General features: G+C 41.7%; 1 protein-coding gene across 8 annotated transcripts in view; it reads right to left on the reverse strand.

Moving 5' to 3' along the window:
• Positions 1-16315, reverse strand: part of ITSN2 (intersectin 2) — a 91184-nt gene that overhangs the window by 74697 nt on the left and 172 nt on the right. For 4 of the 8 annotated variants that reach the window (XM_064650667.1, XM_064650664.1, XM_064650665.1 and 1 more), the window contains exon 1: positions 7984-8088. The exons of 1 other annotated variant lie outside the window; for it this stretch is intronic. The gene's annotated coding sequence lies outside the window, so the exon portion shown is untranslated. Of the gene's footprint in view, positions 1-974; positions 997-7632; positions 7744-7983; positions 8090-16315 lie in introns of those variants that run through there. 3 more of the 8 variants (XM_064650659.1, XM_064650660.1, XM_064650662.1) reach the window with 3 other exon arrangements.

Here is a 16315-nt window from a genome sequence, read left to right on the forward strand (position 1 = left end):
ACAACACCTGTAGACCTGGACAATTCAAAGAGGACTCATTAGTATTTGCAGAGCAAACAGTGACAGTGTAATAGCCCATGTAGTTGTTCCCTGGTATTTTTCGATTACTCTCTTGAAAATGAGAGAATAATATGCATTAGTAAGGCATTATTAACCAGCACGGAATACAATTTATCTTTTTGCAAGACATATTGGTAGGACAGTTTACTAATTAAAAAAAACAAAACAAAACAAAAAACAAAGAAAAACACCAGAACATTTTGTCAGGCCAAGCATTTATCTCCTTTATACAGTGGAGTTATACACAGTGACATGGCCTTTTCAAAATGCACTGTGCCCAACTTCACGAAGTCCACCCACTCTGATAACAAATGAATGACATCAGTGACAAAACAGAGAAGTCTATCCCGGGCAGCACATTGCTGGCTCTTCCTGCTCTCCTCTGCCACTGTGGATAGCAGTACTGAAAGCCTAAGTTAATATTTTGACATTTCAAGGAGAAAAAAAAAAAAGGGTTAAATATTTTACTTCTTACCCCTATGGTACAAAGTCCCTTCCTTGCTCACTGTGAAAGAGCAACTTCCTTTCCAACAGTTATCCAGACAGAACACAAAAAGTATTTTTTGACAAATATCCTTCTGCCCACCTTGCCCAGCTAACAGGCTCTCTGAACATACTGACCATGCAAAATACAGGAATCTCTGTTTCTGTTCAAAAAACAGAATTGTGTGGTCAGTATTGCTGGGTTTACTCTGTTTCTTACACAGCTGCTCAGCTGTGAAAGCACCCATTCAAAGTATCAAGACACAGTTCAGCTCTCTCCTCTGTCTCTGGAGATTAAAGCTGATCTTTCCTTCCTCCTAGGAGAAGGTTTTCCCCCATTTTACTGCACAGTCATTCAAGAAAACTCATGAGCAGTGTTTGAAATAGTAATGTCAACTCAGGATTTCAATCTCCTAAGTGAAATTCTTTACCATTAAGACAAAATCTGCAGGTCTCTCTGTCCATGCCCGTCCAGCTTTGATTCTTCTTTGCGAAGCAGAAATTATTCTGAGGGAGGGAATGAGAATCCCACTTCAGGAAGCTCACTATTTAAATCCCTGGCCCTTCTCCCAGGAGACATGTACATGAACTTCCTCAGGAAAAGATGGGAATTGAACTCAGCTCTGTCACGCCCTGGAAGAACACATTCACTAATCTGATCCCAGACACAGACAGACATCACTCCCTCTGCTTGCTTTGCTTAAAATGGAAAAGAAAAATAGCAAAAAGGAGAGTGTAGACTATTTATAACTTTGAGGGTTTTTTTAAAGGCTCTGAGCTTCTACCTTTGAGAAGTCTGCACAATGTAACCTTTCCAGAGAGCTGAGTGAGATACACTTGCTCTTGTACGGGTGGTAACTTAAAATACACTCTTGCCTTTTTTTGCTTCCTACTTTCTAATTTACATGACTCCCCATTCCATATGCTGTTTTTTCTAGATCCTCTTTTGAGACACACCAATTCTCACACCTAATTATTTGCAAGCGTTGTACAAGTGCTCTAAAATGCTGTTTGGTGAGGTCCACACATCTTAAAACCTGCAGTTCTCAACTTCCACGTTTCAACTCCTAATTTATGTCAATGTGGGCTTAAGCAGGACATAAGTATTTGATGAGTTTTCTCTTCTTTTCATTATTTTCTTACTTCAACCGTGACTGGAAACATTCAGAGCCTATTACTTTTAAGCTTATTCATTTGAAATCTTGCCATCTTCAGAGGAAATTTTTGAGCCCACTCCTGTCCTTCCATCAGAAGCAAAATCTGCCTCCTAACAGAGGGGAAAAAAAAATCTAACAGAATAATTCTTAATGTTATCTTCTCCTTACAATAGAAGAGATGCAATTTGACTTGCTGCTCAGCTGTCAGCCCCAGATAATAGTGCAAAACATACAGAACATCTAAGGGACTGCTATAAGCTGAGCATAACACAACAGATACATGGGCAGTCTCTGTGCTCAGCAGAAAACAATCTCTCATCATTTATAAAACTAATGAAGGTAAAACATTCAGTGAGACTGAATTTACATTTTAGCTATGTATTTTCAAGCTGGTCAGGTGCACAAAACCATCACACACAACTTCTCAAAACTGAATGAGATGACAAGCAGAGAGGAGAAAGGCCACAAGAGGCCTTCAAAGCAAAGCAATGGTGTTTATCTCTGATGAATCAAAAAAACAGGGAAACCTCATGAGAGAAAAAGAAAAGAGCAGCATAAGGCAGTCAAAACAGGGAAAAATAATTAGGTAGCATTACTTCAGATAGGTAAAAATGTGCTCCCCACTCCCAACCCCACTCCCATCCACAAGTGTCACCCATGCTCTATTACCAAGAACAGTCCTTCAAAGCATCCAGTTGAAATTTGTTCTCTTCAAACCTTTACCACTGAGCTCTACAGTATAGAGTAATAAAGTTTTAACCACCACAAATTAATGTAATGAACTTAGGGAATCAATTATCACCTGTGTTAGACACACATCTCAACATCACGTAACGTCCTGAGGGACAAAAGTATCTCACAGACTTGTCCTACCTCAAGAAACTCGTAAGAGTGTAATGGAAAAAGCAAGAGTTTTAGATTTTGAGTAGTAAAATTCTTGACCTTTGAAAGGTAAGACTAATAGTATTTAAATCAGTTCTGATTTTTTAAGTACATTTATTAATATAGCCATAACAGCTCATTTTTTTTCACATTCCAATTGTAATACTTTTAGAAACAAAAATGAGTTAACTCCCATTTCCTGTTCTTCCCTTACTTAATGTGTATGCTGCTGAATCACTAACTGCAGATATCACTCATGACTGATGCCACAGCATTTCACAAGCTCCACTTGCATCAGCCTCGAATATTTTCACTAGAAGAGCCAGTTCAGAATTATTTACCAGCTACTTCTGAAGCTGAAGCCACAACATCCCATATCAAAATGTCTTAAGTCAAACTGACTGTTCTCAGAATTGCTATTCCGAAGAAGCTGTGACTTTTCTGGATCAACCATGCCTTTTCAACTATCTGTAACTGCCAAAATATTTAAAAATAGTTCTCAGGTACTTGTGCCCTATAAGGTACTTCCAACACTTTGTCCTGCTACTGTCATCATATTACATCATTTGAATTTCATGTGTTGTTCTGAAAATAAGAGTTACACAACACTGTGCTCATCTATATATTAATGTTCAATCCATTATTCTAACTCCAGGATCCAAGTAACCAAGCTGGCCAGGCTGCTTTCCTATACTGACAAAGTTCTAAATATTCCCAATTTAAAGAAAAACGACATTTCAGCAGCTCCATTTTTACTTTATAATTTTTATGTGACCTAATCCTCACCTTTATAACATTTGGTGCTAACGTCACAACAATACCAGAAAAACAAGTTACTACAGTCTCTGTACCATCTTGCAATGGGCAATACAACAAAGTATGTGTGGAAGTAAGAAGAACTGACAAAATAAAATCCCCTATCTTATTTTCTGGAGGCTTATCCTTAAATAAACCTGAGAATAAAAAAAAAAAAAAGAAACAACAAACCCCACAACCATTCCGATAAGACAAGTAAGACAAATGAATTAATGAAAGCAGTTACATTATAGGAACCAAGCAACCAGGATGCTCAAATTCTTAGCCTGGCATTCTAAGGGTAGAAGAGATGAGTAGTTAACATGTACTTTGACGAATCCCATCATCCAATGTGAATTAAGCTCAACTGAGGGGTGTACTTTGCAAAGATCTTAAGTGCCTACAAGATTCATGAAAACAGGCAACCGGAGAAAGCACAACCAAATTTAGTGCCCTCAATGAAGAGAAAGACTTCTGTGTGTTTGAGTACCAATATTAGACACCAGAGAATCCGCATGCCAAAAGCTGCTCTAAATATACCAACAGCGTGAAAAAACTCAACACAAGCTCACAGCTCATTAAACTCAAACAGCCACAGAAAACAAGGCTTCACTGCTCACAGCTGGCTTAAAATTTTGGCTTACACTGGTCTGTCACTGGAAGGAACTTGAACTCACACACAGTATAAGCCTCCCAGTTCTATATTGATCAGGATTCAAAAACACCATTTCCAGAGGTAATCAGGTACCTGCAATATTTGCAACCAAGCACTTGAAAATTTCAGGATCACTTAAAACAGCTGCTTAGCACTTCCAAAAATCCAACTAAGCACTCTAACACGAGTGCTTCCCCGCAAAATAGACTGTTATGTCATCTATCACCAACGAATGTACATAAGGAAAATGCAATTTTAAAAGGTGAAATTAAAGGTCATAATATGTTTTTAAAGGTAAAAGGAATACAGTAACTACCTTATATCATCTCATACCTAGGATCAACCTCTGAACCTCGAAGTACACTTTGTGTTAAGTGTTTTACTGATATGCGATAGTTCTTGAAACAGGTCGATCGTAAAAAAAGAGAACTCTCTAATTAGCTCGACTTTATCTTTGTTATCTTAAAAATCACCAATCATCACCTAAGACAAAAAAGCTCAAACAAGGTCACTAACTTTCCCACATGACATGACCCCTCCAATCTAAAAGCAACACTAGTCAGCAAACTATTGCTCTCACAACATTCACAGGACTAAACCAGTGTTTTCACAGTGTCTAAACCAAGCTTCCCCTCCAAAACTTAAAAACATGGCAGGATCCATTATCTACTATCCTTTGCCAAAAGATGTGGCATTACAATGAACTGAAGACAGCTTTTGGAAGTCAAAATAACTTGAAAACAAGGAAGTAGAGCAGTTGCATACATATATATGGAACAAATCACAGGCCCAGTGCTGCCAGGAACACTGGGTAATGTCACTGCAAGACCAAGCTCTGATTTATGGGAGGCCCTGGTGACTGATCGAGGATCTTGATGATGGGAAAAAGGCAAACATCAGACTCATCTTCTCGAAGGGCCAGAACACCAATACAGAAAGCTGCTAAATCTTACTTCAGTCCCTGGAAAGACAATGGAGCAAATCCCCTTGTGAGTCACCTGCAGATGCCCGAAGAACAAAAAGGTGATGGCAAACTGCCACCATCCATCCAGGACGAACCACATCCAATATCTCATGGCTTTCTGTGTTGAGATGACTGGCTCTGTGAATGAGGGCACAGCAGCTTGTTTTGACCCTATGAAGGCTTTTAATAAGGCCTCTCACAGTATCCTTAGAGCCAGACTGGTGGAATATAGTTTGAAAAGGTTCACTGTAATCTGAGTGGAAAACTTGCCTGATCACCAGACTCAAAGAGCTGTCATCAGTATTCCAAAATCCATCTGTTTGGAACTATTGATGTTCCCCAGGAATTGATACCATGGCCAGTACTGCTTAATGTCTTCACTGGCAGTCTGGGCAATGGGATGGGATGCAGTCTGAGCAAGCATGGACACTAAACTGGGGAGGGCTGTCCAGTGAGTTGGTGGGATCTCCACCCTTGGAAATAATCCAAACAAAACCAGACATGTCTCTGAGGGACATAATCTGAGTTGGCCATGCTTTTCACAAGAATTGGACCAGGTGATCTCCAGAAGTCCCTTCAAAAAAATATTATTCTGTAACTACATTTCAGGTTAATAAAAACAAATGGAAGCAGTTAAAAGCTATTTTAAAAACTGAGATGTCAGAGATCTTTCCTTTCAAGTGAAAATAGGCCAGAAATTAACATTAGAAATAAAGATGTCCAATCCAACTTCTGAACTAGTTTTCAAAAGGCAAAGAGAACAGCTGTGGCCTTTAAAAGAAAAAACTCATGAAAAGCTGTTTTCACAGATTTTACATACTGAGTCTTTTGAGGTAATAGCAGATAATTTACTTGTAAACTGTTAACCAAACAGACCAGAGACCTCTGTCTCAATTTGGAAGAAGAACTAGTGCTCTGGACTACACTGCTCTTCAGGAACTCATCCCAAGGTCTTTTCCTGACAGCCACCTGTTTTCAAGGAAGGTGAAGGTTTTTGATAATGTCTCAAGCAATGCATCACCTTTCACTTTCCAAATGCTGCCCCATTTTCCTCACCAGCTCCTGAGAAGCAGCTCAATGAAGAAATACTGTCACCTACAGAACTTAGCTTCATTTTTCATAGCTGCTTCTTTCCTATGGCATGAAATTAATTCAATTTTCAACATTATACAACAGAAATATTTGCAAAAACCCCTGCTGTAAGAACTGCTGTAGTCAAAGTCACTGTAATACCTGAATCTCAACAAATAAAGCCTTCTCATCAACACACTTTAAAATCATCCCACGGGTCACTTCTGCCTTGATGTGACAAGGCATTTTTCTGCTTACAAGAAGAATGGTTAAAAAAATAAACAGCTATAAAGCTTTGTTGTTTTGACCCACACCTATAGTAGATAACCCTATTACTTTTATGATTAGCACAAACAAGCCATATGTACCCAGTTTTTGCTATATTGTTACTGCTACAGGAATATACTCCTTGTTGCTATTACAGTGACAGCTACAATTCAGCCAGGGACACATCCCATACCCCAGATCTTGTACAGATAGAGGAGAAAAAAGTAAATGCAATTCTCTCGGGATAGTAATTAAAAGGATAAGCACATTCATTTGATCTAATTTAGGCATCTGAGTTAGGAGGCTAATCTGACAAAAAAAAATTCTGTTCAACAGAGAGCACACAGCAGTCTAAATCCATGTTTGCAGGGATCGTGCAATTCTCTTCACATCACACTGAGCCTGAAGCAGGACTTCTCTAAAATACCCAGAGGTACGGTGGTGTGAACGCCCCTCCCAGCTCAGTCAGAATAAAAAAATACAAAGAAACCAAACAGAGGAGGTAGAGAGGAAACAAGGAAACAAAATAAACCAGGTTTGGTAGAAGAATGAAGCCCAGCTGGCTCTTTATCCATTTAGTTCCTAGTGCTCATTAGTTCCAAACATCATCATCGCATCAGCAGATGTAGATGCTTGTGACAACCAAATTTCAGATGAGCAATTTAAAACTCTTGAAAGCAAGCTGCATTTTATGTACCACTGATGTTACCCACACCACGTACTGCTTCACACGCTCTGTGTTCTCCCGTGTTCGGCGCGGGAGCTGCTGCCACCACAGGCCGGCACGAACAGAAAAGGAGTTTAAAAAACATCATGTTCCCAAAAGAGCGATGCACAGGACAGGGGAGCCTGGGCGCAAGTGACTTCTCATTCCGGTGTTTTAGACGGGGAATTTCCAACTGATGCTTAAGAGAAACGCTTGAGAAAATAACTTAAAGATCGCAGGCACTATCTAAAGCACGATCTACTTTCGAGTTCTGCAGTGTGACAGATGCCAAAGCCCCAGCTGCTGTGAAAACCATTTACCGTATTCAAGATGGTACCTTGATGTTTAAGGAACCGAATCACGTACCTCAACCACATTTTATTTTCTGAATTTACGACATGCCGCGGAGAGAAGTCGAGACCAAGAAAAGCCAGTCTATTTACAGACAAAACACTTCGCAAACTTTAACTGCAGAAACCAGTTCGATCTCTCCGAACTCCGGGTTTCCACCGTAGCTACAAGGCACCAAAACCACCATCACCGCAACAAACCGGGGTCTAAGAACACGTCCGAGTCACCTCAGTCACCTCACCTCGGGAGCTGTTTGGGCACGGGCACCGGGATTTCTCCGCTGGCAGAGCAGTAATGGAGCACAGGAGAGCAGCAGCGCTGGCAGCGGGAGCCACCGCCGCTACCGTCCAAACCACCAGAAAACACAAACAAACAAAAAAAAAAAACCAAAAAAAAACCGAAAAAAAAACCCCAAACCTCAAACAAACCCGAACCCCACCAGCCTCAAACAAGGGGAACAAACATAACTAAAGCGGCTTGGGGCAGCAGAACCCCGGAGCGCTCCCGTCCCGCCCGGCAGCTCGGCCTCCCACACTCCCCTCCGCCCGCCCAGCTCCGCGGGGCGCGGGGCCCGCGGCCGCCCCGCCGGTACCTGTTGCGCTGCCCCAGAGCGGCGGCTCCGCTCGGGCTGCGGCTCCTCCGCCTCCCGCGGCGGCTCAGCCCCACAACATGGCGGCGGGGGCGGGGGAGGAAGCGGGGGCGGGAGCGGGGCCGCCGGGCACGGGCTGAGGGCGCCGCTGGGCGCCCGCTCCGCGCTGCCCTTCGCTCCCCTTCCCCCCTTTCCCTCCGCTTCCCGGTGCGAGGAGTACGCGGCCGGAGCCCGAGTGAGGGGTGGCTGTGCCCCAGGATGCTGCGCCCCCGGGTCTGGCCCAGGGTCACCAAGCGCTGCTGTGGGCACCGAGCCCGGCGGTGCCTTTGCTGCACACAGGAACAGCTGCTGCTTAAAGACCCGCCTGACAGGGAATTTATCTCCATCCTTGCTTGCATTTTTCTCGCTCCATTCCCAACCGCTGTCTCCCTATCTGCTCCGTAAGTTACCTTTTCCTTAGTTTTCCGGCTGTATCCCAGTCCTATCTCGACTGGAAGCTGTGGCCTCTGGTTTGGTCGTTCTGCACAGGCAGGACTCACAGATTAAGCTGATTTTTCCACCTGAGAGTGGGTGACAGCACCCTTGGTGCTTTTCCATGGGAAGCGTGTCCCGCTGGGGCACCCGCAACCAGTGAGGAGGGGGATGGCACAAAGATCTAAATTCGACTCACACCAGGCTCAGTGTACCGAAATATGTAGGGTTTCAGGGCTTTATCTTTCCAAAAATCAAAGAATCCTTTAGGAAGGAAAAACATGAAAAAATGCCATCCTTTTTAAACACTAGACATTTTCTTTCCTCAGCGAGCAGATCTCGCTGTGCATAGGCGATTACAGCACCTATCTACACAGCTTTTGCCGTGTAGATAATTACCTATCACCTTCGTAGAGAGCAGATTTTTCCACTGACTCATTCTTCTGGGTTCTTAATGAGCCTTTCCAGTTTGTTACACCTTTTGTCATTCATCATGGTTCCGGAACAGTCACGTTATTGTGCCATGCAATGGTCATGGCTACATATTAGCACATACTGCTCGTTGGTATTTGTGTTTAGACACCTGATGTTTGCAGTTTGCTGGTGCAGCTGCCACACTGGACTGGCAGCTCGCATTCATGCATTTACCCCTCGTGACCTCCTCAGCCCTCATCTGATTCATTGCTTTTGAAGATGCAACATTCTCCTTCCTCACTGCCAGCCCAAAAGCATGCTTTGTATTTTTGTTCCTACGCACAGACAGCAACCTCAGCTTTGATGCACAGATATTTGCCATGTAGGTGGATTAAACACATGTTGTTCAAGGGGCACTTGCTGACTCCGTGATTTAAATCACTTGGTGGGCACCAGCCTAGGTGACCTTTGGCTGTTTTAAAGTAGTCTGCAGATTTCATGAGCAGAGCTTCATATAATTCCAAATAATTAATTGGGATAACAAAGTGGCCCTGGGTCAAGAACAGGCTCCTCTGTTAAAAAGTCTCTCATCTGACATTTTCTGCTTGAATTACTTTCTAACGCCTCTCAAAACACAGCCTTTAATCTGTTCAGTACACATCATAGTGATAGAGCAGTTCTAAATGTGACTTTGTTGTGTAGGCAACATCTCCAGTCTCTCTGGATTGAACACAAGTGCTTGCATCAGACAACAGTTTCCAGGTTCATAAAGGCCATTGTAGAGAGGATTAAGATAACAATAAACCAGATAAACATGTTTCTTCTCATAGGAAGAAACAGATCAGGTTACTTATTACAGTAGTTAAGTATTGAGAAGGGAAGCCCCTAAGACCAGGTTTGACAGATATCTGTGAGCAGTTCTGTAAGTACAGTTGATCCTGCCTTGAACATTGACCTAGATGACTTCTCAAGGAACCTCACAGTTCCTTTCCTCCATAGTTATGTAACTGCCACGTCCCACCAAGCAAATGGACTTGGGCTGTGTCTGTGCTTAACCACTGACTTCGAGATGACAAAGTACATAAAGTGGGAATTGTATAAAGGACATTGGGATACTTGGTTCAATAAATATGACAGGATTCCTATAGGAAAGCAGCATTTGAGATCACTATGGATGTTGCCTAATGCCTCCTTTGAGACAAAACTGCAGTCAGAAAAATTACAGTTTAGGTTGGATGGGAGCTTTAAAGGTTATCTAGTCCAAACCCCTTGCAATGAGCAGGGACATCTTCAACTAAATCAGGTTGCTCAGAACCCCATCCAACCTGGCCTTGAACAATTCCAGGGATGGGGCAGCGACCACCTCTCTGCCACTGTTTTACCACCTTCACTGTTCTTTCTTAGATCTAATCTAAATCGATCCTCTTTCAGTTTAAACCATTACCCCTTCTCCTATTGCAACAGGCTCCATGGAAAAGTCTGTCACCATCTTTCTCATAGGCCTCCTTTAAGCACTGAGAGGCCAAAATAAGGTCTCCCTGGAACCTTCTCTTCTCCAGGCTGAACAACCCCAAATCTCTCAGCCTTTCTTCGTAACAAAGGTACTCCAGCTCTCTGCTCATCTTCATTGTCTCCTCTGGACTTGCTCTAAGAGGTCCACATCTTTCTTGTGCTGAGGACCCCAGAGCTGGACACAGTACTCCAGGTGGGTTTTCAGAATCACCTCCTCTGACGTGTTGCCTGGGAAGGGAGAAGTTTGAGGGAATTAAAAATTCAGCTGACTCCCTAGAGAGATAACCTGGTATAAAAAATTAGCACGCCAAACTTTATGTATTCTGATGCTGGACATATTGCATACTGTTTCATCTGCATTACCACAACCAACTGGAGCTCATCTGAGGCACTAGAACAATAAATATTTGTAAGATTTATTAATTATCAGGAAGAGGAGCAGGACTTACAGACTGTTGTGAAGACAGATTTGAATGCAGCAGCCCCTCAGGTCACTCTTCCATGGAAATGGTGTATACAGACATCCAAAGTTTAGTGTGAATTATAAAAAAATGCATCCTTAAAGTGAAGCTGAACTACTCTTACCCAACCTAAGAGTCTTACAAGATGTTTTATTAGCAATGTACGAGGCACAAACTAGTATTACATCTACTTTGTCTTGTTTTAATTAGTAACTGCATTGCCATTTCTTTAAAATGGAGAATTAAATTTGTTTCCATTCAAATGAAAAGTTTGATATTTATATCATTATATAATTTATATATAATTTATATCATTACTTGAATGATAGAAATGCTGCTTGAAGTAGGTTCAAAAGAAAAACACTACTTTTATGAAGGTGGAGTTTCTAAAGGCACTGTTGCAGATACTGCCTTTGGGCATCTCAGGTTTTGGAGGGAAAGCTTTTTGCAAGCTTCAACATGCGTTTTTGGGGGCTGATGTCAAATACCAGGTGAAATAAAAGTCCCTTCTGGTGACAGATGGTACCCCTTCTAGCAAGGAGTAGACAGTGGCAAAGCAACTTAAAACTGCAGAAATGAATTTGTTTGTTTCAAAAAGCCATTAAGGTAAGAAAAGTTGCTTAATAATAACTGATGAGTAATGGAAAAGGCAGCTGAAAGAAGAAGAAACCAACGGCATGATAGCATAGAGACTTGTTCCAGACATAGGGGCAGGGTTGCAGCACAGCAGCTACCCAGAGGAGGCCAATTAAGATGAAAAGTGTGGGAGGAGCAGAAAAGAAGTAGCATTTACTATAAGCAATGTTTCAACCTCTAGTATTACTCTGTTATCATTTATTATCCTGCACTTCTAGTGGAAGGTGTCCCTGCCTACGGCAGGGAGGTTGGAACTAGATGATCTTTAAGGTCCCTTCCAACACAAACCATTCTGTAATTCCATGATTCTATAACCTCCTTGTCATATCTGAGCCAAAACCAACATACAACAGCAAAAGCTAACAAGATATAATGAAGATGAATAAACTATAACTATTAAAAGACACAATTTTCACATTAAGGCTTTACTTTTTAATAATTATCAGTACTTTGTCCTCAATTTCCTGTTACAGGCAATTTTGCTAGCTTTAGAGTAATAAGGGAAGATCTGCACTGACAAGAAAAAGAGATCATGAATAGAGCTGCTTAGCCTGAACTGAGTGGGAGTAGGTAATATGACTTCTTCCTTGTACTTAGTTTACTCTATAATATTGCTTATTTTCTCTGCTGTGCTGCAGGAAAACACACCAGAATTGAATGCTTTATTCTTCCTGTCCAAGCCCTCTGACTAGGCAGTGTCTAAGCTTGTTGACAGACATGTTTCTGCAAACATATGTTTAAAACATATAAAGTTAAGCCAGAACACAAATGAACACCAGAAATCAGTTACTGCAAGAATAAGCCACACTTTGTGTACAGTTACTGGTCAAGAAATAAGGAATGTAAAGTGATAACTATTTTTGAGTGGTCAAAAAGCAGTAACTGCACAATAGTGATCTGCACAGGTTCCTCCTGTAGTGTTTTTCTTGCTAATGAAAGACTGGACTCTCATCTAGAGAGTCCAGCCTGCTGTCCCAACTATAAAGAACTACTTAGAAACAGCTACACCTACCTGATGAGTGGCAGCTCTAACCCCTTTATTAGATTCAACTCTCTTATGCTAAATTTTCTTTTGCACCTCCTCTTTTTTCCCTTCAGCTAACACAGAAGCAATGAGCCCTCAATGCTGCTGCCAGGTTTCATTTTTACATCAGTATTCAACCGCTTTCTTCCTTTTGAGTAAATGCTAAACACTGTCTTTTAGCCCACATCTTTATTTAAAAATGGAGGCATAAAACACAATGAGATAAACAAAAGGACAAGTTAGTATTTACTTTCCACACCTAACAGAACAGGAGTGGCTCATTTCTGATACTGATTCTGAGTAGCAATTTATCAAAAAGGTATAGAAGGCACAAAGCACACTCTGCATCAAAAGTAGTATTTGTAGAGCTGCTGGTTTGATTTCTAAACCAGAAGCCCACACAGGTTTTAAAATGACAAATGGCTACTATATTAATTTGCAGGATTTTCTGTTACTTCATAGCTGTATAAAATAAAACAGTCATGTCCCAGCTCTGTTCCCTGCCAAGCACTGATATTGTTCAGTGGTGGATGGGGAGCTGGACTGTATTTGTTCAGAGTGGCAAAGGCTTCTTTGCCCACTGCACTGAAATTATTTTGAGATTTATAGAACATCTATGTAACCATAGAGAAAGCAGCTTTCCAGACAGGCCAGACTGTTGTGAAGGGAGGCAGCGCTGACTCATGCAGACTGAATTATGGCAAATAAAATTTTGCCAACTGCTGAGCAGACACAAGGGTTTTACTTGCAAACCCTAACTGCAGCACAGCCAGGCAGAAATGTTCAGGCACACAGGAATTTCACAAGTGCCAAGTGCTGACAATAACAGAGAATTGGGGTTAAGCAAGGTTATTTGTTGCAATTTGCAATCCTTATGCCACAATTAGTAAATAATACCTTGGTAAGCCAGAGTTGCAAGTTCATTTCAGATGCATTTGTTTCTCCACACTCATGTTTTAATGCAAGCCAAGAAGCCAGCCTGATCCCAGTAAGATCCCTACTGCATTTGCTACCAATGATTTTTTTTCCCCACAAATCTTTCCGTTTTAGGTGCTAAAAAGCTGTCATTGGGTACATAGTGTTCAGTTATGGGGTAAAAGCTCATGTGCATGCCCACAGAGAGACAATGGTGGGGAAGAGCAAATCATACCCAGGGCCATCAGCCCCTCAGGGATCCATCTCCACAAGCCCAGAGGAGCACAGAGGCACAGTGGCAGGTGACAACCCAACTCACAGACTCCCAAGGAGCGAACACCTTGCCTGGACCTTTCCCAGGGCTGTCCCAGCAGACTCATCACCCCTGTGTCCAGGTGTGAAACTCTCCAAGGTGAGTCTTGGGAGCAGCTCTCCAGGACTGCTCCAGAGGGTTACTGCCTTGGACGTGTGCTGCACATTATGGGATGCAGGGGAAGAGCATTTTAAGATTGTATGTGACTTAGTGAGGAATGTTTAGGGAAGGAACCAAAGGTAGGAAGAGGGAGGGACTTAGATGATTTGGAGAGGAACAAGTGTGGGAAATAGAGGGGTCTTGGTGAGTCATATGTTCAGGAGGCAGCAACTGGGGAGACTGGAATCCAGAGACCAGTTCTGCTCTTGAACAGTGTACCTCTTGGTTTACCTCTTACCTGAATTTTGTGAGGTTCCCTGGAATTACACATTGCTTTTAAGGGTTGAATGATAAAAATATCAACTTTGAAATAAATCTTGTCAGATGTGTCAGAGTGTTTTTGAGTTGGTGAGAAAAGGAAATGTTTCCAGATTCACAGATTTCTGGAAAGGCATGCTACAGAGCAAGTAAGTACCATGAGCAAAACAGAGTAAGACAGTGAACTATGGTTAATAACATAATTAACAAAAATAGGGATTCACTGAAAGGGCAAACAGACCACTGTGGTTTTAAACCAGCTTATGGAAGTCTACAAAAAAGCTCTGTGTTGATGAAACACATAAGTTTCTCCTGACTGTGGCTCTTGCTTGCCCGGTGTAACACTGACAATTTAAGGTGCTGCTGCCCCCCTCTGCCTGACATCCCGCTGGACTTTTCCATGGCAAACAGAAGCAAAGACAAATTCTTCTCCCAGTGCTGCAAGTAACAACGTTGTGCTGTACCTCCAATCAGTGACTTAAAGTTGTTGCATTTAGGAGGTTGGATCTAGTTTTGCATTCTTTCCCCGGAATTGAACTGACCTTTTAGATTTAGGGGTTTTCTGCAGTTGAAAGTTGTTTTTGATGAGTGGTCTTTCAGAGCAAGTAATTTTGTAACTTAAATTTACATTAAAGTTTAACAGAGTTCAAGCCAGAGCTGAAATCAATGGAGTGTGAAAGGAGATCATACTATCAGCCATTAATGCTTTGCTTGAATTTTCATGCCAAGTTTATCTTGCTTTCATGCTGCTTCTTGCTTTGGAAAGGGAAATCTATAACAATTTGCTGATCTACTCAGCTTTTTTGAAAATTCATCTGCCTGAGGAATGGTTAGACTGCAGAATCACTAAAATGGTTGTTTAAGAACAAACAATTCTAATATTTCTGACCTATAATCCTCACCTATCTATCTGCTACCTTTAACTTTCAGCTCTGTATAGTTTAAGGCAAAATTATCTTTTTGTCCTGTGTCAGCAGCATCAGGAAAAAGCCTTTTACTGCCTAACAAGATAAATCCATTGGCACTTGGCACTGGCAGTCCTTCCAAGAAATACTATGCTGCATTGCTGCAGCTCAATTTGCTTTTCCTCTTCTGAACTAGGATCATCTAGATTGGATGCCACTGCCTAGATTAATATCTTGGCACTTAGCAAGCATATTAACTGGAGTGACAACTGCAAGCATGGTAGTTTCAGCCTGCTGGAAATACCACGTGTACAATAGGTGTGTCCCATGTTTCTGCCATGCTGAACTCCTGAACCATTTTCTCTTACAAGGAGCCAGCTCAGTCCTGCCTGAGTAGCACTCGCTAGATTGAGAGGATTTAAAATCAGATGAAAGAGAAGAAACATTTTAATACAGACTCACAGCCAGGGAAAGGAGCTCTGTCAGTGTTACAAGGATGTTAAAGGTTCCTGGTAAATCCCATAAGATCTTTGTTTAGCATCATGAACTGTTCATCAGTCCTGGAGTGGTAAAGGAGAAACAGGCAACTTCGTGGGCATTATTCCAGGACAATCTATGACAGCAAACTCTGCTTTGCCCAGGTCACAATGGAGCAACTAAATATATCTGTGCATCCCCAGATTATCCTTGACTTTACCCCTCAGTCAGAGGAACTACATGGGGAAAGCACATCTCAATTCCACAGCAGTAAGACAGCTTTGAATCAGAGCTTGCAATAAGTCAATTTAAGGCACAAATCCATAGAAAGGTTTGATTTCAGCACTTGTGAAACTACTTTATTTTCCCAACACACCCCAGCCTTTTTCAGTGCAGAAAAATGAATACTGCTTGCAAGGTGAATTGTGCTTCCTGAATTGTTTTTAAAAGTTTCTATAATCCTCATTATTCATATAGAAGCCTTGGGTTTTATTTAATAACTATTCAGAAGCAGTGCTGAGTAGAAGTATACTTTAGCTGATTTTCTCTTGGGTTTTTATGTTGTTCTTCCTGTAACTGGTGCTTCAGAAATGCAGCTTTATCTTCACAAGATTCCTGAGGCAAGTTAATATTAGTATCTTCATCTTACAGATGAAGGACAGAAAGGTGGAGCAATTTAAGCAAGAACATTTCAAATATTTGCTATTTTTGGGTACTTCTCTCGGGACACAAAAGCTTACTTGAAGGACTTGCTCTGCCTGGTTTCATTTGGAGTGGGATGTGCTTTCTT

The sequence above is a fragment of the Pseudopipra pipra genome, chromosome 3 (genome assembly GCF_036250125.1).
Source record: "Pseudopipra pipra isolate bDixPip1 chromosome 3, bDixPip1.hap1, whole genome shotgun sequence".
In the NCBI taxonomy this organism is placed as follows: Eukaryota; Metazoa; Chordata; class Aves; order Passeriformes; family Pipridae; genus Pseudopipra; species Pseudopipra pipra.